We start from the raw sequence: 26,766 nt of genomic DNA, 5'->3' as shown, positions 1-26,766 counted from the left end.
CTTACCGGGTCTTAAATAAGCGTTCTAGGAAGATCGAAGAAACATATTATGTGACCTTCGATGATAGCTACGACAAAAAGCTAAAGGCTACTAAAGAAGCAATTGGAGAGATTTTCACTCAAACAGGTCAAGTCACGGCCTTGATTGCTAATCTGTTCGATCAGTTTGTAGAATTATTTGATGAACCTGAGAAAGCTACTCTCTCGGAAGCCAAGGCAGCAGACAACAAAGTCGACCATCTAAAGCAAATTGTCGAAGATGCTGCCAAACGAATGGGTGGAGGAGAACAAGTTCCAAATGAACCTCCTCAGCAAGGCGCTTCAGTTGAGGGGGAGAATCCACTTTCTTCAAAACAACCGAGCTCACAAATTGAGGGGGAGGATTCAATTCCAGTTCCACCCGCAAGCTCAACAGCACCCGAAAGCTCGACAACACCCGAAAGTCCTGTAGCACCAGAAAGTCCAGCTACACCTGAAACCTCATCAATCGAGGGGGAGAATTCTGATATATTCTACGACGATGATAGTCAATCTGAATTGCAAGAAATGGTCAATGCTGAATTTGATCGATCCTATGATCCAAATTACCCTCCTCTTTTTAAATGGACCAGAGATCATCCTGCATCTTAGATAGTGGGTAATGTCTCTGAAAAGGTCCTCACCCGATCTCAACTGAAGGCAAAGCTAACATCTCTATTCTCCAAAGTAGAGTTTTGCATGTATAATTCTTTCGTATCAAAAGTTGAACCGAAGACAGTAAATACTGCTCTTGATCATTCTGACTGGGTTCAAGCTATGCAAGATGAACTCAACGAGTTCGAAAGAAACAAGGTATGGCGCCTCATTCCAACTCCTAAAGATGCCTCAGTTGTTGGTCTCAAATGGGTATTCAGAAATAAAATGGACAAGGAAGGCAATGTGATTTGGAACAAAGCTCGTCTCGTGGTGAAAGGATTCTGCCAGGAAGAAGGAATTGATTATGAAGAAACTTTTGCTCCGGTAGCGAGGCTGGAATCTGTTCGAATATTTCTGGCCTATGCTGTACACAAGAACTTCGAGGTCTACCAAATGGACGTGAAATGCGCCGTTCTGAATGGAGAACTTGAAGAAACGGTCTACGTGGAGCAACCTCCTGGTTTTGTCAATGAAAAGTACCCAAATCACTGTTATATTCTGGACAAGGCAGTTTACGGTCTGAAACGCTAACCAAGTTTTTAAAGATGTCAAAATTCAAACAAGGTTCGGTTGACCCAACCTTCTTTCGTAAGAAGGAAGGTAACCACCTTATGATTATTGAAATCTATGTCGATGATATCATCTTTGGCTCAACGAATCCTAGCTTAACATCTGAATTCAGAAAGCTGATGGAGACTAAATTTGAAATGATCTCAATGGGTCCGATTAACTTTTTCCTTGGTTTAAATATTAGACAGGGACCCAAAGGCATCTTTATCAACCAGGAAGCTTACACCAAGACTCTTCTTGCTAAATTCGGCATGATGGGAGACTCAAAGGTTAAAGTTCCAATGGCATTCGGCACCAAGCTCATACCATCCTTGGAAAAACTTGCAGTCGATATTACGCTATACCGCCAAATGATTGGGTCTCTAATGTACCTCACTGCTAGCAGGCCTGATATAATGTTTTCTGTGTGTTACTGTGCTAGGTTTCAGGCGAATCCTCGTGAACCACATATGCTTGTAGTGAAAAACATACTCCGGTATCTGAAACGAACTACCTCTCTTGGTTTATGGTATCCATCAAACTCAAGTTTCTTCATTCAAGCCTACTCAGATGCAGACCTTGGAGGATGTGGTTTAGACAAGAAAAGCACCACTGGAGGCTACCAATTCCTAGACGGAAAGTTGGTTAGCTGGCAATCAAAGAAACATACATGTGTTTCTCTGTCTACAGCCGAAGCAGAGTACATCGTAGCAGCCTCCTGTACATCTCAAGTGATTTGGATCCAAAGTCAGCTCCGGGACTATGGACTCAATATGAAAAAGATCCAACTATATTGCGATTCAGAAAGTGCAATTAGGATCTGTCATAACCCAGTGCAACATTCCAAGACAAAGCAGTACTGAGGTATCACTTTATTAAAGATCATGTGGAAGATGGGAACGTCGAAATTCACTTTGTTCGAACCACTGATCAACTGGCTGACATCTTCATCAAAGCTCTTCCTGAAGCATCTTTCAATAAAATTCTACAAGGGCTAGGTATGATGGAATCGGAGTCAGTACCAAAAACTACTTCTCAAAATTAAAAGTCGGAAGCGAAATGAACCGAACGTTCGGGTTCGGTTCACATGTGTGCCGAAATGAACCGAACGCTCAGGTTCAGTCCTGTTCTGGTATGCCGAAATAAACCGAACGCTCGGGTTCGGTCCTATTATCTGATCTTCGCTTATCACTCAAAGGTAGTTACTTTGGTTGTAAATCTTTTGTATCATTTTCTCAAATTCATTTCACTTATTTTCAAAGTTCTCATCAATTGTCAAAACTTATTTTCTTGCAACCGAAATAGACCGAACGCTTATTTTTTTAAGCCGAAATAGACCGAACGCTCGGGTTCGGTTCCAAAAACTTTTTTGTGTCTTTTTTTTATTAAATAAAAAATTCCAAAATATTTTTTTTGTGTCTCATTTTTTTATTTTGAAATCAAAAACTCCAAAAACATTTTTTTTATTATTATTTTTTTATTTTTTATTTTTTATTTATTTTATTTTATTTTTTATTTTTATTTGTACGATATTTCTTTTATCTCTTATTTTTGTGTGGCTATTTGTGTGAAAAATCTTACATTAGTTAAGTGTCCCTAGAAGCATGCTGCTGTATGTGTCCAAAGCCTCACCTGATTCTGAATAATAGCCTTACTGACTTGGTACATACAAACCTTGTTTTCTCAATTAGGCTTTCATATTTATTCTAATCATGAGCTACCTGACTCTCTTCTCACATGAGATAAGAGTTTTCTACTGGGTCCTTATTTTAACAGCAGGGGTACTTTGGTTTCTTTACACCATCTACACTACTTTTCTCCATCTCATTCGCTTCATAAACGTAACCCTTGAGACTCTCAGAAATTACCACTAAGGTTTATGGTTACACAATTTCTGTGTTTATGATCTTAGCTTCGTGTCACCACGTACTAAGTGAAACCCACAATTCAATACCTACTATGCATTGACGGTGAACAATCAATATTGCTCTAGCATTCACTAACGAATTGACAGAGTTATTCATGGGGATAGTGTGACATCCCCAAAATCTCGACCAGAAAAGACCGATTTTCATTTATGCTTTTAAAATATTTTCAGAGTAAATCCTTTGGATTTGAAAGAGTTGCGGAATTTGTTCCCAAAAACAAAACATGATAAAACAATGTTTACCAAAGCATTTCATAAAAGAAATGTATTTTCATTAATATCAAAACTCGGGGTGTCATGTTCCGATACAGACCAATAAGCATCAATGAATACATTACAAGTCATTCAACAAATATAAACATATACAGACTTGCAATCAAAACAATTGATGGTTCATCCATCTCATGCCCTCGCGCCACTTCCTGTAATACAAATAAAACTGAGTGGGTCAGGCTTGGGAGCCTGGTGAGCATATAGGGTTTTCAACCCACAATAAATAATCATATTTAATTTTCACCAACCAACAATAACCCAATTACCCATTTCCCGTTATTCTCACTTTATGTCCCTAAGACAACTAACATAAGGGACCTAGTCTAAGAGTATTTCATCGGGGCGACAACACATGCTTCGGGGGTACCTCAACAATATAAGTCAAATAAGGCAACCACGAGGGGGATGGAGTACAGCGAATGAACACCCAAGTTCATTAACACCTACAGGTGGCGAACCTGCTAATGTTTCCACAAGACTGTCTAGAATAGCCTGTGGTCGTCATCTAAACTCCGCTAGATGACTAAATCAAACAACAACGAGGCCTCTCATCTGTTTATTACATACCAACTATCTACCCATGTTCTACCCAACATATTAGTAGATAATAATTATACAATTTGTATACATAGTTTAAAAACCTGTATAGCATGCTTTAATCACCAAATATTTCACATAACAGATGAGGCACGCACACACATAACACATATCTCATAGAGAATAAATCATATCTATGAGTTAGAAGAAAGTGAATACACATTCACACACATAACCATAAAATTATACACATAATACGTATTCCGTATAAAATACTTCATAATTATGCGTTATAAGAAAGTAACCATACACTCACCTGATCAGAAGATGATCGGACAACACTACGACTTGCAAAAGTAGTAATCCTCAGCAGATCTGGAAGATCTTTTCAAAAATCGAACTTCTCGCGGGCAGAGCTTCGGCTCGGGAACCGCACTTCTTGGGATCTTCGGGATCTCGGGACTTGCCTCGGGGCTCGGGAACAATACCGGGGCTTCGGGATATTTCTGGCATGCAAAACGATGTAAAACGGGAGAGAGAAGAGAGGAAATTGGCAAAAGACTCGGCTGCCTTCGGATCCTATTTATAGGAGGCTGGAGCCTCGGAGTACGCGGGGCGTACTGCAGTATGCAACGCGTACTGCTTCCGAAATCGTCACTGCATGCGTCATCCGAAGCCACTAGCTGCGATGTCGACACCTTCGGAGTACGCGGGGCGTACCTCGGATCAGACCGGTGACACGCTTCAGATAATGCTTCCGAATTTCCATTTAAATTTAATTACAAAATAATTAATAAACTTCGGAAATTCATATCTTCTTCATACGAACTCCGTTTTCGACGTTCTTTATATTCGCGCGAAGGTGAGACTACGCTCTACAACTTTTGTTTAGACTCCGTCGACTAATTTCAAATTTATTTTTATTATTTATTTGACAAAACTTCAAAAATGGTCCCTATGGTTTTCAAAAATATCAAGTTTAGTCCCTAAGTTCAAAAAACCTCACAGATGGTCCCTGTGGTTTCAAAACTTTTAACATTTGGTCCTTCCGGCTAACTCCGTTACCATTTAGCCGTTAAGTCAGGGGCATTTTTGGTATTTCACTACACAGGGACCATTTATGAGGTTTTCAGTTACTTTTTTTTTAAATAAATAAAATTTAATATGCAGGGGTCCTCTCTCTCTCTCTCTCTCTCTCTCTCTCTCTCTCTCTCTTCGTCCTCTTCCTCTTCCTCTTCCCAGTTTCCATTGAAAGCAGATGTGTGTGCATTTCCAGAACTACAATCAATGGAAGAAAGCAAAAGCTTTACCCACTAACCTTATAAAAAAAACCCAATTTTGTTAATCTGCCCTAATTCGTATCATATCAATGGACAACATTCTAGAAAATACAACAAATGTTTCGTGTAATCTGTCATCTGCTCCAAAAAAAAAATCAAGAAATCCAGACAATAATGGTGGAGCAGAGCTACCAGATTAATAAAAACCCTACCCTATCTTTCAAAACATCAGATAGCTGCTTTGCTTTGTTGATCATCTTGTTGACATTGTAGGTCGAAGCAATTATCAAGCTTTTAAGCATCCAGTTCTCGTATCCCTAAACTAATGTAAGGTGGGATTCGAGAGAAATCCCCAAAATTCACGTTTCCTGATGCAGCATGTTCGGCGTGGCCTTGAGGGAAGTAGAATACCTTGGAGTTTAATGGTGGCAATTGTACCATACCACCAGCACATGCGTGCCATAACTGAGAATCCAAGCATTTGCCGACTTCATTAATGGAAGTGTTCATGGAATTCATTACACTGATCATCGTGAAATCGGAATCCGAATCCTTAATCTACAACACAAAGCACCACTGTAAAACCACAAGATCATCATCAGCATCAACGTTTTCGACGAAGTTTTTGAGAACTTTAGTGGGAGAATGGTGCGTAACTCCACCTCCATGTTCAAGATCATCATCAGCATCAACGTTGTTACCGACATATAAGGAGGACGAAGATCTCTTGGGACCCAAAAAGTTTCCAAGAGCTTGGATGGGCTTAACGATTCCACCAAAGACGAGACAAACAAGACTGGAAAAGGGTCCACAAGATTTATCGGAGGCACCGGAGGCGGAGGTGGCATCATCGTCGTAGATTTTCAACCTGAGGAACAAGGGTATGAAATAGCTTGGAAACAACGCAACAACGACCTAAATCCTTGGCATCACCGATCTTATTGAAGACCAAGAGGAGGAGAGAGTCCGGAAGATGGTCGAAAAAGAAGAATTAAGAAGGAAAAGGAAAAGTGTTATGGGATTTGAAGAATCGAGGGATTAAAGGGGGGGAGAGGGAGAGAGAGAGAGAGAGAGAGCCTTTTAAATTTCATTTTTTTTTCTTTTTTTTCAAAAAAAAAAATAGAAAACCTCATAAATGGTCCCTGCGTATTGAAATGACGAAAATGCCCTCACTTAACAGTAGAAAACTGACAATGTTAGACGGAAGGACTAAACATTAAAAGTTTTGAAACCACAGGGACCATCTGTGAGGTTTTTTGAACTTAGGGACTAAACTTGATATTTTCGAAAACCACAAGGACCATTTTTGAAGTTTTGTCTATTTATTTTTAATAGGCCACGACAGAAAAACTTCGTTATAAATTCATAACTTCTTCGTTTGACGTCCGTTCTCGCCTAACTTTTTATCGCTTCGATACCAACAACAAGACCTTCGATCCTCGTTTAGATTGCTTCGGCTAAAAACCGCTCGATCTCAAATCGAGTATTTCGGGCTGCACACCGCTAAGCCGAAACTTCGATAAATCATAACTTCCTCATACGAAGTCAGATTTGGGCGTTCTATATATATTCGGAAACCTCGTTTCAACTACTACAACATTATTCAAAGATATTAAGTTTATTTTACACTTAAATTTTGACGATTATTTTTATTCTTAATTAATCAAACCGCATAATTAAGCAATTAAGCACAAAAGACATAATACTCAAATAATACAATCTTATTATTTCAAAACGGGTAACAAAGGTCAACCTAGAGTATTACATTGCTACAAATGGCAAGCCCGGAAACACAGGCGTTACAGATAGAACGTGAAATCTCTAATTTCCTTTTGTGTGATTCCTATGAAATTGTTAAATCTCATAACATTTCTTCCCTTGGAATCTAGTTTTAATTTATTTTTTTTTGAGATTTTACATAAATTATTTTACATTGCCACTTAAAATATTTGAAACCTACTTGTTCAACAGACTACATTGGTCTCACAAGTATTTCGTTCGATTATTGTATTATATCAAGATCAGGATTCTGAACTGAAGCGAAAGCCACCTTAATTAGCCTGATTAAAAGAAGCCTTTCAACACTTCTCAATAAGTGTCTGATCGTTATTCAACGAGAAACCATACAAAAACTTTAAAGTGTTTCTTGACTTTGAAGGAAGAGATTCGTGCCCGGGATCCTTTGTTTCGTGTCTTTACTGACATCACAAAATCCCTCATACGTGTTGCTTTATTTCTTTTTCTTTTACACACTAAGCACGGAAATCTTTTTGATTTTCCAAAATTCTGGTTTCATTAGTTACATGGCATAATTTTTAAATGGGATTTGAAGTTATAAGGGAGTTGTGGCTAATATTGATCCACGTGGTCAATTTTGCTTAAAGATGACGCTTAATATAAAAGGATAAGATGTTGACGCAGGCGGGAGTCCAATCGATTTGATTTTCAAACGGCGCTTGTAGGCCAGGCATGCGAAGTGGAACCGTTTCGTTTAAAAACGGTGCCTGATGGGAAGGCGTGTGAATCGAGACTGTCATTCTCTCTCATGCGTAATCATCGGTGCTACCAACTGTCACGCATCAATCACTTCCGAAAAACCCTTCGTATTTCCTTCGAAGATTTGGGACAAATTCTTCTCTCTCCTCTACCCATAGTATAAAAGGTAACTTCAACCATTATTTACCTCTTTACTGCACCCAAATTTCAGAGAGCAAGAAATTCTTCACGTATTCTACTGTTCATCATCTCTCTCAACTTCTTCACAACAATGGCGGATTCATCATCAGTTCATGCCACTTCCCACATCCTGCCGATTCGTCCCCAACAAAGTTTTATCATCGATCTTACTCCTCAGGTCTATGATGCTTTCATGTTCCCAATCATCGAGTGCCTCAAATACTTGCCACTTGCTCCTGCACTCACCAAAGTTGAAGCAGTTCCTATGGAATTCTTATCTCAGATTTTCGCTACTGCTCATTACGACAAGTCAGTCGACAGGATCTTCTTCGACGTGCTTGATCACAAGGCGTCTATCTCTAAGCAACAATTCTGCTCACTTTTAGCATTTAAACCTGATTCTTCTAGGGTTAATCCTGAATCGATTCTGGTGGGTCACATGTTCTCTATGTTCTACAACATGGGATATACTGAGGTGCTGACAACGGTCACGAACTTCAAGAAATCATGCCTGCCTCCTCAGTGGAACGGGTTGTTTACAGTGATGTTCAAAGGGTTGTCTAAACGCATTGTTGGGTCAGACGGTGCAAGTCATTTGTTCATCACGATTCTCTATGGGGTCTACAATGGTATCAACCTGGACTATGGGTCGGTCCTATGGCAGCAGCTCATTCAGAGTTTGGCTTCTACATCTCGGCATTCCGAGATCTCCTATACTCGTTTCTGGACTCTCATTACAAAATGGGTGATGGACAAGTACCACGTCCCCATCGTTGCTGGTTCTCTAATGTCTTAGATTGGTAGTTTCCATACCACGAAGATCATTGTCTCCGACGCATCCAAGTTTCAATTCATTGGCTCCATCCCTGAGTCGATGTATGGAGACGTTCCTGCCGACAGCCGGATCATTAAAATCTACAAGGAGTTTCGTCGCTCTGGTCCTCGAGAGCTTACTCCAGAGATGCTCAAGTCTATTCACGAAGCTGACAAGCCTGCTCCAAGGGGAAAGAAGACTGAAAAAGCCAAAGACAAGCAGGTTGGCAAGGGAGCGAAAGGCCCTTCTCCCAAGAAGCGTAAACCTACAAACACTGTTCAGTCTCCTCTGCTGCAGAAGAGAAAAACCCAACCAAGGCGAAAGCTGATAATTGCTTCCTCCTCAAGCGAATCTGAGGAAGAGAGTTCTGACTCTTACGACTCTCCTCGTGGTAACACTCCTCCACGATCGCCTACCCCAAAAGTTCATGTTTCCGCTTCACCTATCTCTTCTCCACCAGTTGCCATTCCTCTTTCCATTCCCCCCATAACCTCCACCACTCAAATACCACTTACATCCATCCCAATACCCCTTCCCATCTTTACAGAAGCAACCACCACAACCGCTGAAGTAAGAACCAACGTATCTGATACGGGGACTCCTACTAAACCACCCGAACCCACACCAACTACCGAACATACATCCCAACCCGAACCTACTATAACTACCGAGCCTCCACCCTCACCACCACCCTCATCTCCTGCTCAGGCAGCAGAGGACGAAGAACCATTCCTCGGCGGGGAGGATATGACATTTGATTCGGTCTATTACAGTCCGTTTCAGGTGCAGAGTGATGATGACGATGATGCTCCCATAACCAAGAAGCATCTCAAGGAGCTTCACGAAAAGATAGATTCGCTCATCGCCTCCTCTTCTTCATCACAGTCCTCCATCTCTGAAGCTGCTATTCAGAAGATTGTTGATTCTTTTTCCAAAGCTCATCAAGTCTCTCTAGACTCAGCCACTGCCGCAATCGATGCATCCACCAAAGCCTGTGAGGTTGCGACCAAAAAAGTCGAAAAACTATTTTCTGATGCTTCCTCTCTGTTACAATCTTTACAGGAGACTGCCGAAGCGACCAAAACAGAGCTGGAACCAATTGTCAGCCAGCTGGCTACCTCAGTTGCCTCAGAACTGAAGTTGTTTTCTTCTCTTCGTCAAACTCTCTCAGACGACAACTCCGCTTTTAAGACGACCATTGAGGAGCGACTCACCAAGCTTCAAGAAGATCTAGCTGCTGAGAAGTCCCTGATGGACGCTCTCGCTAGAAAGACTATTGCTCTGAAGGTCAAGAGTATTCAACTCTCCAATTCTCAAAAGGAGATTGAGTCTCTTCGATCTGAAAGAGAGAGTGTGTCTTCGTGTGTTTCGGATGTCCACGCAGCCATTTCAAACATCCTGGAAGTACATGACCCGATACTCAACTACTCTGTGAGGCGTGATCTTGCAGAAAAGCTTGCTCCTGCCCTTTCTCTCCTGAGCAAGATTGAAGGGCTCCTTGATTTCGTGTCCGTTCTGAAACAAGGGGGAGAAATAGAAAATGTGTCTCAACCGCCTCCTACTTCTACAGCAACAAAAACAACCGAACCTCCTCTTACAGGCCAAGCCTCAGGTTCGGGTATAAAAGACAAGGGCAAGAAAATTGCTGAAGAGAGCGATGATGACAAAGAGACCATTGCTGATCTTTTGAAGAAGCAGGGTCGAGACAAAGATGCCGACATCAACGCTCGTGTGGCTAGAGAGGCTGAAGAAGCCGAAAGAAAGCAGAAAGAAGCTCACGACCTTCTCGAGAGCAGGAAAACTCTTTTTCCTCCTTGGACTCTTGAGAAGTTGCTGAAAGAAGCCATCGAAACTCCAAGCATCTTGTGGCTAGAACCAGTGATCTCACTTGATCGTGATAATTATGTTGATTCTCAGTTCGACATGCCACTGACCCGAAAGGCGTTCGTATTTCATGCCTTTGACAACATTGCTGAGTTCCCTCATCCTCGTCCAAAGGTTGACAGGGACTTAGTCGAATTCTATCTGAGGGCCGCTCAACCACAGTATCAAACATGGAGCGCTCAGAAGATAGTCAATGTTCGGGTCCTCAAGCCGTATAGGGAAGGAAACTTCACCAACGTTCGGTTTAAGGTGCTGAGAGGATCTGCCAAGACCGAACATGCCATCTCGCTTGCTGATCTTCCCAACTTGAATCCACACGACTGGATTATTTTGCACAACATCCTTCTTACAAATGAAGCAGAATATGGTTCGATCATTGACCACTTTAAGAGGATGCTTGTTTGTTATATCATGGAAGTCGCCAAGATGGATCAGGAGATAGTGAGTGTATTCAAGAAAAAGCCTACTATTTCTCCTGTTGTCTCAGCAAGTGATCTCAACATGATGTAGATGGGGAAGATAGACCTGAAGAGAAATTTTGTCATGTTTACCAGAAACGAAAGCCAAAAATGCCTGTTCGCTTTGGCAGACAAACATCTCTATACCACTGCATGTCTGGAACATGTCTTAGGGATCATTCATCGGTGCAAGCAGAATTCAGCGGATGACAAGAAGTACTTTGATGATATGATTCAATGGTACATTCGCTTCAAACAGACGATCCTCGCTCTTATCTCTCATCTATTTGATACAACCAAGAAGGTTCCGGCAGCTGGTCCAAGCTAGAAGAAATGATAGTCTCGCTCCAAATTGACACAAAGGGGGAGATTGTTAGGTCCAGTTTAGTGTTGCGTCTTTGGGCTCGTTAGCTAGTCCAAGTTTTGTCTCCGGTATGGGCCTGTCCATCTGTGAGTTTCGTATAGGGTTTATTATATATAAATGCTTGCATGCATTCTTAAACGTAATGTTTTGATAGAGATTTGATAGCGTAAAAAGTTCTTGTCATTTGTAACCCTAGAATCCTCTACAGAGGAAGTTCTTCATCGAGCTCTGCTGAGGATTGAGTTAATCAAATCATTCGACTCATTCAGATCTATACTTGTGTTTTTGTTTAACTGTTATTACTTTCTTTATTCACATGTTTTAAAGATCTAATCGATCAAAGAGTTTTTATTACTCATCAAACACCAATTCTCATTATAAGTATAATGATAATTATCAAGTAACTAAACTTTTATCAAATTCCCAATCTTAGTTACTTTAGAAAAAATGTGAAAATGGTGCTATCCCATGAAATTACACTTTGCACCTTGTTAAGTTGTTAGTAGAGCATGTGTGGTTAACCGACGCGCTAATCTGGGACTGACAGTGTGTGGCAAAAGGTAGCTTGATGTTAATCATAGATCAGTGGAACGTGTGTGGTTAACCGGCAAATTGATGAGGTGTTTTGTAACATTGGGTATACCAGGCTAATTTGCATGGTTATTTAGACCTTGTTTGTGATCATCGTCATTCCAGTCACAAAATTGAAGGGCACAATCGAGATTTAAACATGCCATTGAAAAATTCAATGAATCTCAAAGGGTCTAGTAATTTCAATCCAATTAAAACTTAATAAGCAATTTCGTTTTTCAAGGTGGAAATTGGTAAATCGTCAATTACCTACCTGCAAATATACTGCAATTGGATCCTAGCCTTAATATTTCATTTTGGGTGTTATAGTATGGAATTAAATACTCTAACTTGAATTTATCTCTTGAAGATGTCTAGTTCAGACAACTATGGTCTTCCTGAATCTTTTGGAAAAAGATTTCCTCATGAAGGTGATATCCCACGATTGGATCGTGGAGATGGAAATCATACTTCACTTCCTCCATCTCCTCCAATAATTCTCCCTAACCCATATGTTCATAGATTTGAAAAGTTCAAGGTCACTCAAGCCCAATTGGCTAGCAAACACTAAGATGGAAGGTATGTGTGTGCACATGTCTAGCAGATAAAGTCACGCATTGACAGGCTGGGAATGTTGGGTGTCGTTGTTTCAAGGAAGTTAGTTGTTGACTTGGTTCTTCAATTACTTCCTAAGTCATATAACAGGTTCTTTAAGGACTGCTATATGGGAGATCACGACATGACCCTTATTAGTCTAACATATTTGCTTGTTGCTGTTGAATCAGCAATGATTTGGTGCACTGGTAAAGAAAATTTGCTTGGAAGATCCACTTCCCAAAATTCCATGGACATTAACAATGGCCACACTGGAAGACTAGAAAAGCTTTTTCTTCCAAACGGATTCGGATCCGCCATGGTCAAGTCATTTGACCAATTGGTAAAGAGATTGGCTAAATTTGAGATAGTCCCATGTACCATTCCCAAAGAGTCCATAGGGTTTTGTTGCCAAAAGAAGGGGCATTGGTTGCGAAGCTACCATATTTGCCTGGAAGATTGCAAAGATGGTAAAGTCAAAAACTTTGACTCTTCTTTAGGTAAGTCTATTATCTAACTCTATTAAGTTCCTATTTGGAGATTCTTAATACATGATGTAATGTGATTACATTTTGATGTTTTGTAGGATCAAATGAATGAGAGGAAACTTAAAGGAAGAGTTAGTTGATTTTGATCGTGATGAGATGGATTTCGATCACATGGTTCGATGATCTGAATTTTGAGCTGTTGCTTAAGAGTTCTGATAGATTGCTTAGGAATAGATAACAACATAGTTTTCATATGTATTTGCATTGTAACGAAAACGTTTTTCTGAGTTTTATAAATAAAATAAGATAAATTTAGATTTTATTTTATTTTAATTTTCCTTACAATGGCATTTGTGAAAATTGTTGTTTATGTGTTTCCATTGATAGCAATATTGGAAAATGGATTTGATTCTTTCGTTTGTGGTAGTATTAAGATTTACCAAATAAGGAAGGATTCTCATCACCAATTTTCAGTTGGATAAAAACTTGGAATCATGCAACTTGTATTGTGTGATGAATGAGAAATTCGTCTTTGGGATATTATGACTAATTCCTTGTTCACATGTATATGTGAGCCAAGTGAAGGACTAGGGGATCAGGTGCATACACTTGGTTGTGCACTGATCAGGTCCACCACAAAGAATGATAAGACTATTTGTTATGATTTACTAAAGTTTAGTAAATATGGTTGTGCTTACAAGATTAAGTGTAATTCTGAATCATTGAAAAGGTTTCAATGTATAGCAAAACGAATAAGAATAATCAAATTAGGTGGAAAGATAAAACTTTCTCCAATCTGAGAAAAAGCGAGAGTACTTGAGTATCGTGCTTATGATCATCCTAATGATTATTAAAACCATATCACAATTGATCCTTTAAGGACACCTTAGTACGTACATTTGTATGGAAAAGAAGAGGAATCGGGAATTGTTAAAATGGTTGAATCAATCAAGGTGAATCATACTTCGTTCCAAAATAAGTCTTAGAGTCATACTCCAAGATTGTAACCTGAGAGACACATCTTACAAAGGTTGATAACACTCATCAAATGTAGAGTAAAATGTTTCTTACTCTTGTAGATTTGAAATTGGTTAGTTGTGATGTCTTGGATAGGACAAACACCAACAAGGACCAATTATGTGAAGCGTTTATCTTGATAAGAAACCGCATTGAATCTTGAATTTTTGTTTGTCAAGGACTGATTCTTGATAAGAGAGTCTTGTATGTCAAGAGGTCAGTGTGGGAGTATTCAAGATCTTGAAAAGTTTCAAGAACTAATCAAGAATAAAACCTATTGTTTATTGCTAGCACACGACTTGAGGTTTGTAACCTATCGTGTTGACATATTCTTGTTTATGTGCCCATTCTAGTTAAAGTTGAATATGCGTGTGAGTTCTATAAGTTCTCAATTGTTTGCATAAAGCATAGCACCATGATCAGAGAAAGCTCATTGATCAACAAGGGTGATCTGCTCAGCAACTTGGAAGACATGGTAGGCCCTTGTGCTACTAAGTGATAAGAAATTAAGATTGAATAAGTTCAGTCTGTATGAGTTTGGATTCGTCACTGACCTTGTCTTGTGATTATGGTTATGTCAAATTCACATGGATAGGAACACATGCATCATAAAATCTAAGTGTAATAAGGTTCTCTCCAATTCATGAAAATGGTTGTGAGGAAACTCTTTCACTAAGAGGATTTTAATGAGATAGCAGTTATGTTATTTGCGTTCTCAAATTCGATTATGATTACGGCATCCCTCTTCATAGTTCGAATTGTGAGAAATGGAAAAGGGTCTAAACATTTGAGACTTATTGTTGTAAGTTCTAAAATTGTTAAGACACACATATGAGCTATCTAAGGAAAGGTGTATGATTTGAGAAGCCTAGATAAAGTCTTATCAAAGCATCTTCACTACAAGAAATATACCCTTTAATGACGCGCAAACAATGACACTCGCTGATTTACGATACGCTTTTTCTGTGTGTCCTAAAAATAATGTTAGTATTTAACAATATGAAGGGTAGAGGAAGAGAATTTTTGCGTACCCTAAAATTGGTGTCCAATAGAAAAAAATTTACAAACACGGAGGGATCCTATGTTAAACGAGTGTCGTGTAAGAATGTTGTTTAATATTATTTTGGTGAAACGCGCCTCCATCCTTTAATACAACGTGGGAAATGAAATCCCAAAAAATTGAAAACCCCGCTTGTTCTCCGATCCTCTACCTTTCAACTTTTTGATGTTGATGTTATCAAAGTAATGCATCTCCTCCTTCTGATGTAAAATCCTCTATCGAAGAAACCCTATTAGCACTGTGTAGTTGTGAATCTTTCTCCCTTTCAGATTTTTGGCGCTCTACAACCATTTTATCGACTACAAACAACAATCAACCCTAGATCATATTCAGTACTCATCCGTCCCCGCATTCACCACTTGCTACCAGTTATCACCATTTTTATGGACTCCAAGCTCTGAATTAGGGTTTACTTTGGCGATAATTTCAACTTTTCTTACACTAGCATCCCAACTCTCCGGTCCTAAATCCCCCGTTACTACTCCGCCTCTTTTCTCCGGGCTCTACCGCTCTTCAAAGCTCGACTCCACTTCACTCTTCATAACTCAATCACCCTTCCAAAATATCAATTCTCAAATACGTCTCTCCTCTCCTTCTAAACGAACTTACACCGTTATAGTCACCATGGACTGTACATGAAAGGTATATAAACATGTTTTCTTTTCATTTCAGATATTTTTCATGTACTATCAGATCTATTGGTTGATATATCACAAATGTAATTTGTCTTCTTATAACAAGATTTTGTAAGGTTGTGCCTTGAACAAGAATCGATTACTGATGCACACAAGTGTTGGATTAATGTCTAAGTCCATAACTATATTTGGTAAGTACTTCACCCGACCTGGCATGGTCCATTTGGGTTGCACTTCACCGACACAAATTATATGGATAGTCTTTTGAGAATAGTATATTTATGATTTATATTAATATATTATAAGTTCTAATATATTAATATATAATCATATTATTTAATTAGTATTGATCAAGAATTAATTTATAATTAGTTAAGTGATCAAAATGAACTAATTAAATATGGACTCTTATATATATGGAATGGGCCAAGTTCATCTAGGTTGGGCTAAGCTTTCATGGATAGTCCAAGGAGTGTTTAACCCATGGATCATATGAAATGAAAGGTCATGGGTTTAACCCTAGTTTCCATACTATATAAAGATGTCCTTGGTTGGTGAAATGGGCACTAATGTGGTACACTAAGAAGGGCTAGCCGATTTCACTAGAGAGAACCAAGTATTCATATTCTCTAAAGTCTTCCAAGGTGTTTTGGTGATTTGTGATTCCACTTGAGGCTTCCACACTATTAGGGCTAAGCTCTTAAAGCTTGAAGACATCAAGCTACATCAAAAGCTATGTCATCTAACTAGTACTTTGTAGTATAAGAACTTCATAATATGCTAATTAGCATTAAAGCCTTCGAAAGTTCTTGTTTGCATGTATAATAGAGAAAACATAGATCCAAGGTTTATAGGGTTGCATGTACACCATAGGAGTGTTAGAATGCTCAAAACCCAATAGTGGTATCAGAGCCTAGGCTTATTTTCTTGTTATACTTGAAAAAGTAGCTGAAAAATCGAGTTTTGATGTTGTCTGCCCAGCAGACTCGCCGAGTCCAAGACAAAATGAATCCAACTCGCCGAGTTGGTTCGTGCACTCGACGAGTTAGACCTCCAGACAGCATAAATTCGACTTTTTTGGCTGGAATTTGACTAGGAACATTACCCTAAGATGTTTTTGTACTTATAAACTTGTTTTTGATGTGGTAATGTTCATGCTAATCCAATTTCAAAGATAATTGTCAATAGATTCATGTTTTGTATTAGTTTAAGGTTTAGACTAATTACATGAAAAAGTTTGATTTTAATTATCTTGTTCTTATGAGTTGCTTAGATTAATGGAAAAGTTGAGTGAAATAGTTGTTTTCAATCCAAATTAATCTAAGAGTTGTTTCTAAAATGTGTTTTTGTAACTTGTCCTCAACTTATATGAAAATTCACATTTAAGTTTCATAAAACTCATAAAAGTTGTCAAAGGTTACAAAATGAAGAGCCTAGTTCTAATTAAATGGTTTTATGACTCCATAACTTGTCCTCAAGTTATGGAGGACCAAGAGTCTCTTCATTAAATAATAAATAAAAAAAAGGTGTAACCTTAATTAATTCCATAAGTTATAAAATAAAGAAAAGTTAATTTTTTTTATTAGTTTAAAGTCTTCCATAACTCTTCCTCAAGTTATGGAACTTGAAGAGTTTTTGGATTAAAACTACTTTAAACACATAAGTCATGGAATTAATTAGTTTTGAATAGTTTCAAAACTTGCCCTCAAGTTTTGGAATTTGAAAAGTTTCACTTACGAATACTTTAATTCCAAGTTAGCCCTTAGAATTTTAAAAGTTAAAATTCAACCCTTATACTTTATAATATAACTTAATAATATATATATATATATATATATATATATATATATATATATATATATATATATATATATATATGTATAAGAGTAAAGTCAGTCTTACCGTTAGTAGGCCTCATTCACGAAGCCGGCCTATAAGAGGGGGGTGGGGGTATAAGGTTACTGCCTATAAAATGGCAGTTTAATGGGTGTCTACTTTCACCCACCGCTTCCTTGACTGGTGGAGGATCATTAGCCGAACGGGTTTGATAGGACTATAATTCTCCCTTCATTAAAAGTATTAATGATAAATACTAAGTAACTAAACTCTTAATAATACCTAATCTTAGTTACTTAGGAAAATGTGAATAAGGTGCTAATCCATGAAATTACACTTTGCACTTTGTTTAAGTCGGTTAGTGGAGCGTGTGTGGTTAACTGGCACACTAACTCCTATTTAACAAGGTAGGAAAAGGGTAACTTAATGTTTATCATAGTATCGATGGAGCGTGTGCGGTTAACCGGCACATCGATTGAGGGGTAAACACTTAAGGGTAACAAGTAATTTGCATGGTTACTTCTCACCTTGTTTTGTGATCCTCGGCATCCCAGTCACAAAACCTGAAGGGCACACTCGAGATTGAAACATGCCATTGAACAGTTCAATGAATCTCAAAGATCTAGGAGTTTCAAATCCAATTAAAACCTAATAGTACATTTCGTTTATCCTGGTGGAAATTTGTGAATCAACATTCACCTACCTTCAAATATTTTATAGCTTGGATTACGGCATCCCTCTTCTAAGTTATAAAATAGTTTGTAGGGTCTTAGCCTTAATAGTTCATATTGGGTGTCATATTAAGGACTTTAGATCAACTATCTTGAATATCTCCCAAGAGATGTCAAGTTCAGACATCTATGATCTTCCCAAATATATTGGAACTTCACTTCCTTCACCTCCTCCAATTTTTCTCCCTAACCCACAAGTTCAAGGTCACTCAAGCCCTATTGGCAAGGCAAGGTCTAGGTGTGATCACATCTTGGAGATGATGTCACATACTGACAAGCCAGGAGAGTTGGGTGTCAAAGTCTTGAGAAAGTTAGCGGTTCAATCACTTTCTAAGTCACATAGTGAGTTCCTTTGGGACTCCTATGAAATAGACTATGACAAGACCCTTAATGATCTTATCTATTTGCTTGGTGCTGCTAAATCAGAATGATTTAGTGTACTAGTAAAGCAAATTTGAGTACGAGATCAACTTCCCAAAACTTTATGGACAAGGACAATAGTGACATAGGAAATCCAGAAATGAATTCTCTTTCCAATGGAAAGGGATTGGCCATAGTCAACTTGATTGACCAAATGGTAACGAGAAAGGCTAAGTCTGAGATAGTCCCACGTACTATTACCTAAGGGTCCATATATTTCTATTGCCAAAGGAAGGGGCTTTGGTTATGAAGCTGCCAAACTTACCTAAGGATGGTAAAGTCAATAAGTTTGACTTTATTTCAGGTAAATTCCATTGTCTAACTATATTAAGTTCCTACTTGGAGATTCTTATTACATGATGTGGCTGGGTCACATGTTGATGTTTTAAGAATAAAAGAAAAGTAAAGAAACTTAAAGGAAGTATATGTTGATTCTGATCGCGAAGATGGATCGCATGGTTCGGTGATCAGAATTTTGAGCATGTGCTTAAGAGTTATGATAGATTGTTTAGGAATAGATAACAAGTTTTCATATACATTTGTAGTGTAAGGATTAGTTTTTCCGCATAGTTTTAAAATAAAAGAAAAGTTTTTATTTTTGTTTATTTTAAAATATCCTTACAATGGCATTTGTAGAAAAAGGAAAAGATGTTGCTTATATGATTCCATTGATAGCTATATTGGAAATATGAATTTGATTCTTTCATTTGTGGTAGTGTCTAAATTTACCAAATAAGGAAAGATTCTCATCACCTAAGTTTCAGTAGGATAGAAACTTGGAATCATGCAAGTTGCATAGTATAATGAATGAGAACTTTCTAGCATTGCAAAATTAAGACAAACTGCTTGTTCACATGGATGTGTGAGTCAAGAGAAGGACTAAGGGATCAAGTACACTTTATTGTGCACTTGTCAAAGTCCACCACAAAAGATGGATAAGACTATTTGTCATGATTTACTAAGGTTTAGTAAATATGATTATACTTACAACCTTAAGTATAATTCTAAAGCATTGGAAAATTTTCAATGTATGACGGAACGAATAAGAAGAATTAAATTAGGCAGAAGGATAAAAGTTTCTCAAATCTGAAAAGATGAGAGAGTACTTTAGTATCATGTTTTAAGATCATCTTAATCATTTTGAGACCTTATCACAATTTATCCTCTAAGTACATCCTGATAGTTAAGAAGAGGAGTTATGAATTGTTGAAGTGGTTAAATCAAGAAGATGATTCATACTTCATTCCAAAACAATTCATAGAGTTATACTCTAAGATTGTAACTTGAGTGACATGTCTTAAAGAAGGTTTAAAAACACTCGTCAAATGTAAGACTAAAAGTTTTCTACTCTTGTAAATTTGAAATTGGTAAGTTGTGATGTTTTGGATAAAACAAAGACCAACTAAGGCTAATTGTGTTAAGTGTCTGTCTTGATTAGCATCCACACTATCTCTTGAATATTTGGCAAGAAAGTCTTATAAGTCAAGGAGACAGTGGGAGTCTAAAAGATCCTGAAAGGGTTTCAAGAAGTAATCAAGAATAAAACCTGTATTTCATAGCTAGCACACATCTAGAGGTTTATAACCTATCGTGCTGACGTTTCTGTGCACATTCTAGTTAAGTTGGCTATACATTTGAGTTCTACATGTTCTCAATTGTTTGTATAGCTACTTGGAAGCAATGGCAGGCCCTTGAGCTGCCAGGTGGCAAGAAGTTAAGATTGCACAAGTTCAATCCATATGAGTTAGGATTTTTCACCAACCTAGTCCTGTGATTATGGTTTTGACAAATTCACATGGATAGGAACACTTACACCATAAAATCTAAGTGTCATAAGGTTTCTCTTCGATTCTTGAAAATGATGGTGAGGAAACTCTTTCACTAAGTAGATTTTAAGTAGATAGCAATTGTGATATTTACAGTTCTCAAAGTCGTTAATGGAGCGTGCGTGGTTAACCGACACACTAACATTGACTTATGAGAAATGGCAAAAGGTCTAAACAATTTAGACCATGATTAAGGCATCCCTTTTCATAGTTCTGAAATTGTTTACACACACATGTGAGCTATCTAAGAGAGGTGTATTATATTGATAAAGTCTTATCAAGGCAATCTAGTATCAGAAATCTAAACTTCGGTAAGAAAGACAATAAAGTATTGATTTCTAGAAGTCCAGTTGATTTCTGGGTACATGGGAAAGCTAGTGGGAGCTTAAGTGTTATGTTATTAATCATCATGTTAGTGGGAGCATGATAATTATGATAAAGGTTGCAAGTTAGCAATGTTAATTATAGAAAAACAAAAGGTCTCAATTGGGAAAAAGTTGTTTTGCTATAATTAAGGAAGAGGATATTATACTTCATCTCAGATCTAAAAGCTTAGATTGTGGTTTTAATCGTATTTAGTAAAGAATATATATGAATTTCATGTTGGAATGGCTCAACATAAGGAAATTCTATATATGGGTCCATTATTTGCGTTCTAAAATCCGATTATGATTGCGCATCCCTTTTCATAATCTGAATTTTAGAACTCAAATAATGGACCCATATATAAAATTTCCTTATCTTGAGCCATTCCAACATGAAATTCATATATATTCTTGACTAAATACGATTGAAACCTCAATCTAAGCTTTTAGATTTTAGATGAAGTATAAGAATTCGATTATGATTACGACATCCCTTTTCATAATCTGAATTATGAGAACTTGGCAAATAGAAATGGAAATATTATTGCAAAAGACTGGTTTAGTCTTTTTGTGAGAAATAATGAATCGTGTCCCATATACTTCAGATATAGGATCGATAACATGTGCTATATTCATCCTTTCTAAAAAAATTCCAAATACACGGGGCATTAAGAAGGGAAAAGCTTTAGAATTGGATATGACTAAAATGATTAAGCAATTGTTGAGGACAATCTAAGGCTTACCAAGGATTGGTTGCTCAAGGACAGTTGGAAGTATAGTGTTGACTTTGGAAGGACCATATTGACATAGGCTGAAAAGAGGCAACTCTTGTTCGGAAGTGATAGTCAAAATGTAATATGGAAATGGTTCAAAGTTAGAAAGTATTCAATCTGTAAGATTACGAAACTTAATGCAAGAAGGATGTTTCCAAGGAGTTGATCTCCGTTGGAATACTCTGTAATGATTGTTGCCAAGTCTTTGTGAATTTGTTCATAATCATTACAAGAGGATCAATGCATATAAGTTTAGAATCTAACAGATTTCAGTAAATGGCATGAATTTGGAATTCTTGCATTTGTAGTAAGGAATTGGGACTGTGTAATGAGAATCATTGAGGTTATGTTCAACTAGTCTATTTCGCAAAGTAAAGATTATAGACAAACATAGTATGCATACTTGGTGTATGGCATGACTAGTGTTTAGAAAACATACTGTACATGCTTGGAGCATGGGACGACTATTGTTTTAAATTCAAGTATAAAGTTGATAAAACCGAAACAATGAATAATGAGTAATCAGTATGGTGATGAATAAAAGTGTTTATTTATATTCATAGGGTTTGATACCATATTTGATTCATTTATTCTTCTGTTTCACTTTGCATGTTTTGACTTCCAGAATAAACTAGGTTATTCTTCTGGAATGACTAAGTTATTCAAACCATCCACAATTGGTCATATGTTGGAAGTAGGTATGAATTAAGACTGTCATGGGTTGGCTTGTAGAGGTCTAAGATGTTGGACAAAGGGCTACAACACTCATGAGTGCTCATAAGTTCTGAGTATTGGATTCAACCCGCGCTCATTGGAATCACTTCATGGATTTTATCACGAGTGATCATGAGACAATAATATCTTATATTCTTCAAACCTAGAGATATGAGTTGTTACTATGAGTTGGTTGTACATTGATTACACGAAAACACATTTGGTAACTCGGTGTTATAAAACGTGCCTTTGTGTAAGATTCAACAAGTAGTAGAACAAGCCATATGAGTCGAAGTTTATCCATTCCTTTTACCTTCGGGATAAAAGCGATATTTATGGGCCCCTCGATGATTTAATGATGACACATGTGAGTGCTTGGCCAAGCCAGGACTGATTTGATTTGTTCAATTAGTCAGTCGTCATGAATTGGAAATCAAGAAACAACAAATGGACAGAGAGAATGATTATAATCCATGTCTCAGTCCATATGATATCTAGAATTGAGGAATATATGATCCCTTATCTAATGGACAAGTTCGTTGACAAAGATCAGAGTTCGACAGTGGTTTTAAGAGCTACGATTGCCAGTTAGGTTTTGAAGTCATACTCAATAATAGTTTTAGACTTATCCAAGTGGGAGACTGTTGGATTAATGTCTAAGTCCATAACTATATTTGGTATGTACTTGACCCAACCCGGCATGGTCCATTTGGGTTGCACTTCACCGACACAAGTTATATGGATAGTCTTTTGAGAATAGTATATTTATGATTTATATTAATATATTATAAGTTCTAATATATTAATATATAATCATATTATTTAATTAGTATTGATCAAGAATTAATTTATAATTAATTAAGTGATCAAAATGAACTAATTAAATATGGACTCTTATATATATGGAATGGGCCAAGTTCATTTAGGTTGGGCTAAGCTTTTATGGATAGTCCATGGACTGTTTAACCCATGGGACATATGCAATGAAAGGTCATGGGTTTAACCCTAGTTTCCATACTATATAAAGATATGCTTGGTTGGTGAAATGGGCACTAGTGTGGTACACTATGAAGGGCTAGCCGATTTCACTAGGGAGAACCAAGTATTCATATTCTCTAAAGTCTTCCAAGGTGTTTTGGTGATTTGTGATTCCACTTGAAGCTTCCACACTATTGGGGCTAACCTCTTAAAGCTTGAAGTCATCAAGCTACATCAAAAGGTATTTCATCTAACTAGTACGTTGTAGTATAAGAACTTCATAATATGCTAGTTAGGATTAAAGCCTTGGAAAGTTCTTATTTGCATGTATAATAGAGAAAACATAGATCCAAGGTTTATAGGGTTGCATGTACACCATTGGAGTGTTAGAATGCTCAAAACCCAACAACAAGGTGCTCGACAAAATGTCTTTGTTAGGTGTTCACCCCGATGAGACCATTTTTGGCTACCTTGTCTATCTATACGCAACAAAAGGACTCGAGCACAAGATGATGAAACTACAAAACTTGGTATCTAGGTTCAATTTGCCCAATAAATCCATTTTTATTAGTAATCTGATCAGGAGGCTATATGAAGCTTTCTGGACAAAAACATCATTCTAATATATCAACATCATTTGTAACCTCACTTTTTTCACAGGACAAACTTTTTTGACTCTAAAAGTATTGGAGATTTGACTAGTCGGTTAGGATCAGATTGTCACGGGACACTATAACTAGATTGGATGAGAGTACTTCTTACTATTGGCGGTGGGAACTAGGAAGTTCCATCCTTAGCATCAAAGTATGATTCTGCGATTCTTAATGCACTTGTTTGTATTGTTTATAATTAGTAATCCTGCTCTTTACACATGTAGACTGTTATGAACTACCAATTTTGACATTACGTAAATTTTAAGAACAAATCATCAATATGTGTCTTATGTATTATATACGATTGTGATGTTTTTATTGATGATTTGTTTATCAATGTAGGGTGTGATCGAATGTTCTTCAGCGAGATCATGAAAGAAGATTCTGATTTAACAGGGTGTATTAACTCTAGAGTCATACATCTTTTCTAGCTTCATTGCAAAACTGGTATGTGTATGCCGAGATAGTTATTACACTTGTTTCAATGTTTCAAAAATGATCTACAAGCACTTGTACTGGAAGGGCAGATGTTAATCAAATATGTTATCATGAATGCTATAGCTCTTAGGAAAATTCTTAAGAAATACAAAAAAGTAAGAAAATATCCTATTCTTTCTTTAGATTGCTGTTTTTTCTTTTCTTTTTGGATTGATGTGTTGCGATTATGATTTATGTTTGTTTTTCAGTTGCACAACTTTGTAAGTGGCATTAACTTCAAGTCTAAGTTGCAGGCTGAACACTTGGAGATCTTACAATCACCATGGTTGATTGAACTGGTGGCTTTTTATATGAATTTTAGTGAATCAAATGAAATGATCTACTATGAGCTTTGTAGTTATTTCTCTTGTGATCTTAGTGTTATAATTTCAAATTTTATATTTAAATTGGTGCTTCCAGATTACGTATTTCTGGAATACAGTCTAACTTGTGTTGTTTGCTTGGTATGACTTACTATATATCGAAATTATGAAAAGTTCATAGCTTAAAATTACATAAATTGTAAAACGCTTTTACTCTTGATCCCCGGCTACTGTTTTTTCATCCATACGCGTTGGGCGGTGGACATATCTTTTACACGATGTGTGCTTGTTCAGGGGGATCTGTTTTGATGTTTGAAGCGGTGAAATCTGCAAGCCCAAAGATGAAGTATTTGGTAATGTAGGACGCATAAATGAACTAGATTTACTTCTAAAAGGAAGGTAAACAAGCAGCGTGTTTTATTGCAATAAATTCTTGACATATTTTCATTTTAAACAAATCTTACTGAGCATTAATGTGGAATTTGCAGGTTTAGAAACGAATGGGAGGAAAGACTTATTGAGCATTGATGTGGCAGAGGGTAATTATGTCAATGCAATAGATGGTTTGAATAACACCTTTTCATATTAGCCTATGTAATCCTTTTCATATATAGTATATTCTTAAAATATCTAACTAGTGATGTGCATGCTACTTTTAGGTCTATAATGCAGGCAGAGGAAGGAACATCAAACTTTCAGGTACAACAGTTTGACCACTTTGCCCCTCATTAAGCCACAGTTGGAAAAGACCAAACTACCCTTAACAGTAACAAACATGCATGATGTTGAAGACTACATTCACCGATCTGGGAGGACAGGAAGAACGGGAAATTCGGGTGTTGCAATTACAGTTTATGAGCCCAGAAAGTCAAATATTTAAAAAGTAGAGAGGGAGCAAGGTGTGAAATTTGAACACATATCTACCCCTCAACCTGCTGATATTGCTAAAGTTGTTGGTGGTGATGCTGCAGAAGTTATAATTCATGCTGCTAATAGGCAGGACCGGCCCAATACCAAGGCGAGTTGGGCAAAGGCCCAGGGCAGCACAAATCTGTGGGCATAAATTTAGTCCAGTTAGCTATGAGTCTAGTTTGCCCAGAAAAATTAGCCCAACAATGTTATGAAGTCTGGTTTCTTTATGTATGTGAGAGGGGCAGATGGACGCGAAAAAACTCAAAGACTCAAGCGACTGCCAATTGTGTCTAGAAAAATGAAACGTCAATCCACGCATAGACCACGCTGGGGAAAAAATCTCTATTGCCTCTTTTTACAAATCTATTTTGTTTTGTGATTTACTAATTTAATAAAATTAGAAAATAACTCAATGATGTAATAAGGAATTACGCTGGTTTTCATTACTATATTTTATGATTTGTTTTCATGTAAACTCTAATTGTATGTTAATGATTTGTTATTAAATTATGAAATCTCATATTCATATAAATTGTAATTGTGACTAGTTTTGATATATTTATAGTCTAAAATTTCATATTATTATATTTTTGTTTAATAATTTTGAGACCTTTTCATGCTCACCTTTGTTTTATGATTTAGCAAGGATGACTACATACTACTTTTGTGAACTAACCAATAAGAAGACAATGTATTTTATGACTTTATATCTAATCTAACATTACTTTTAGAATTTTCATTAACTCATTAAATTCCTTATACAATAACAATATAAATTATACTTATTTAGTCTTCAAAACTTTTTGGCTGTCTCAAATTGTCCATGTTTAAAAATTCAATTTTTTACTATACTTTGTATAGTTGTCATAAGGATTTAAGTTTCTAATTACTTAGCATTAATATGTTTTATTCTTTAAATATTTTTTGACAGTTGTTTAGATTATTAGCAAAAATTAGC

General features: G+C 37.1%; 1 pseudogene; it reads left to right on the top strand.

Moving 5' to 3' along the window:
* The first annotated feature begins 8,877 nt into the window (after positions 1-8,877).
* On the top strand, positions 8,878-25,424 carry LOC111894572 (probable E3 ubiquitin-protein ligase BAH1-like; annotated as a pseudogene).
* Positions 25,425-26,766: the final 1,342 nt, after the last annotated feature.

Source organism: Lactuca sativa, chromosome 4 (assembly GCF_002870075.4).
Source record: "Lactuca sativa cultivar Salinas chromosome 4, Lsat_Salinas_v11, whole genome shotgun sequence".
Classification (NCBI taxonomy): Eukaryota; Viridiplantae; Streptophyta; class Magnoliopsida; order Asterales; family Asteraceae; genus Lactuca; species Lactuca sativa.
The sequence above is the reverse complement of the archived record's forward strand: the minus strand, read 5'-3'. Positions and strand labels throughout refer to the sequence as shown.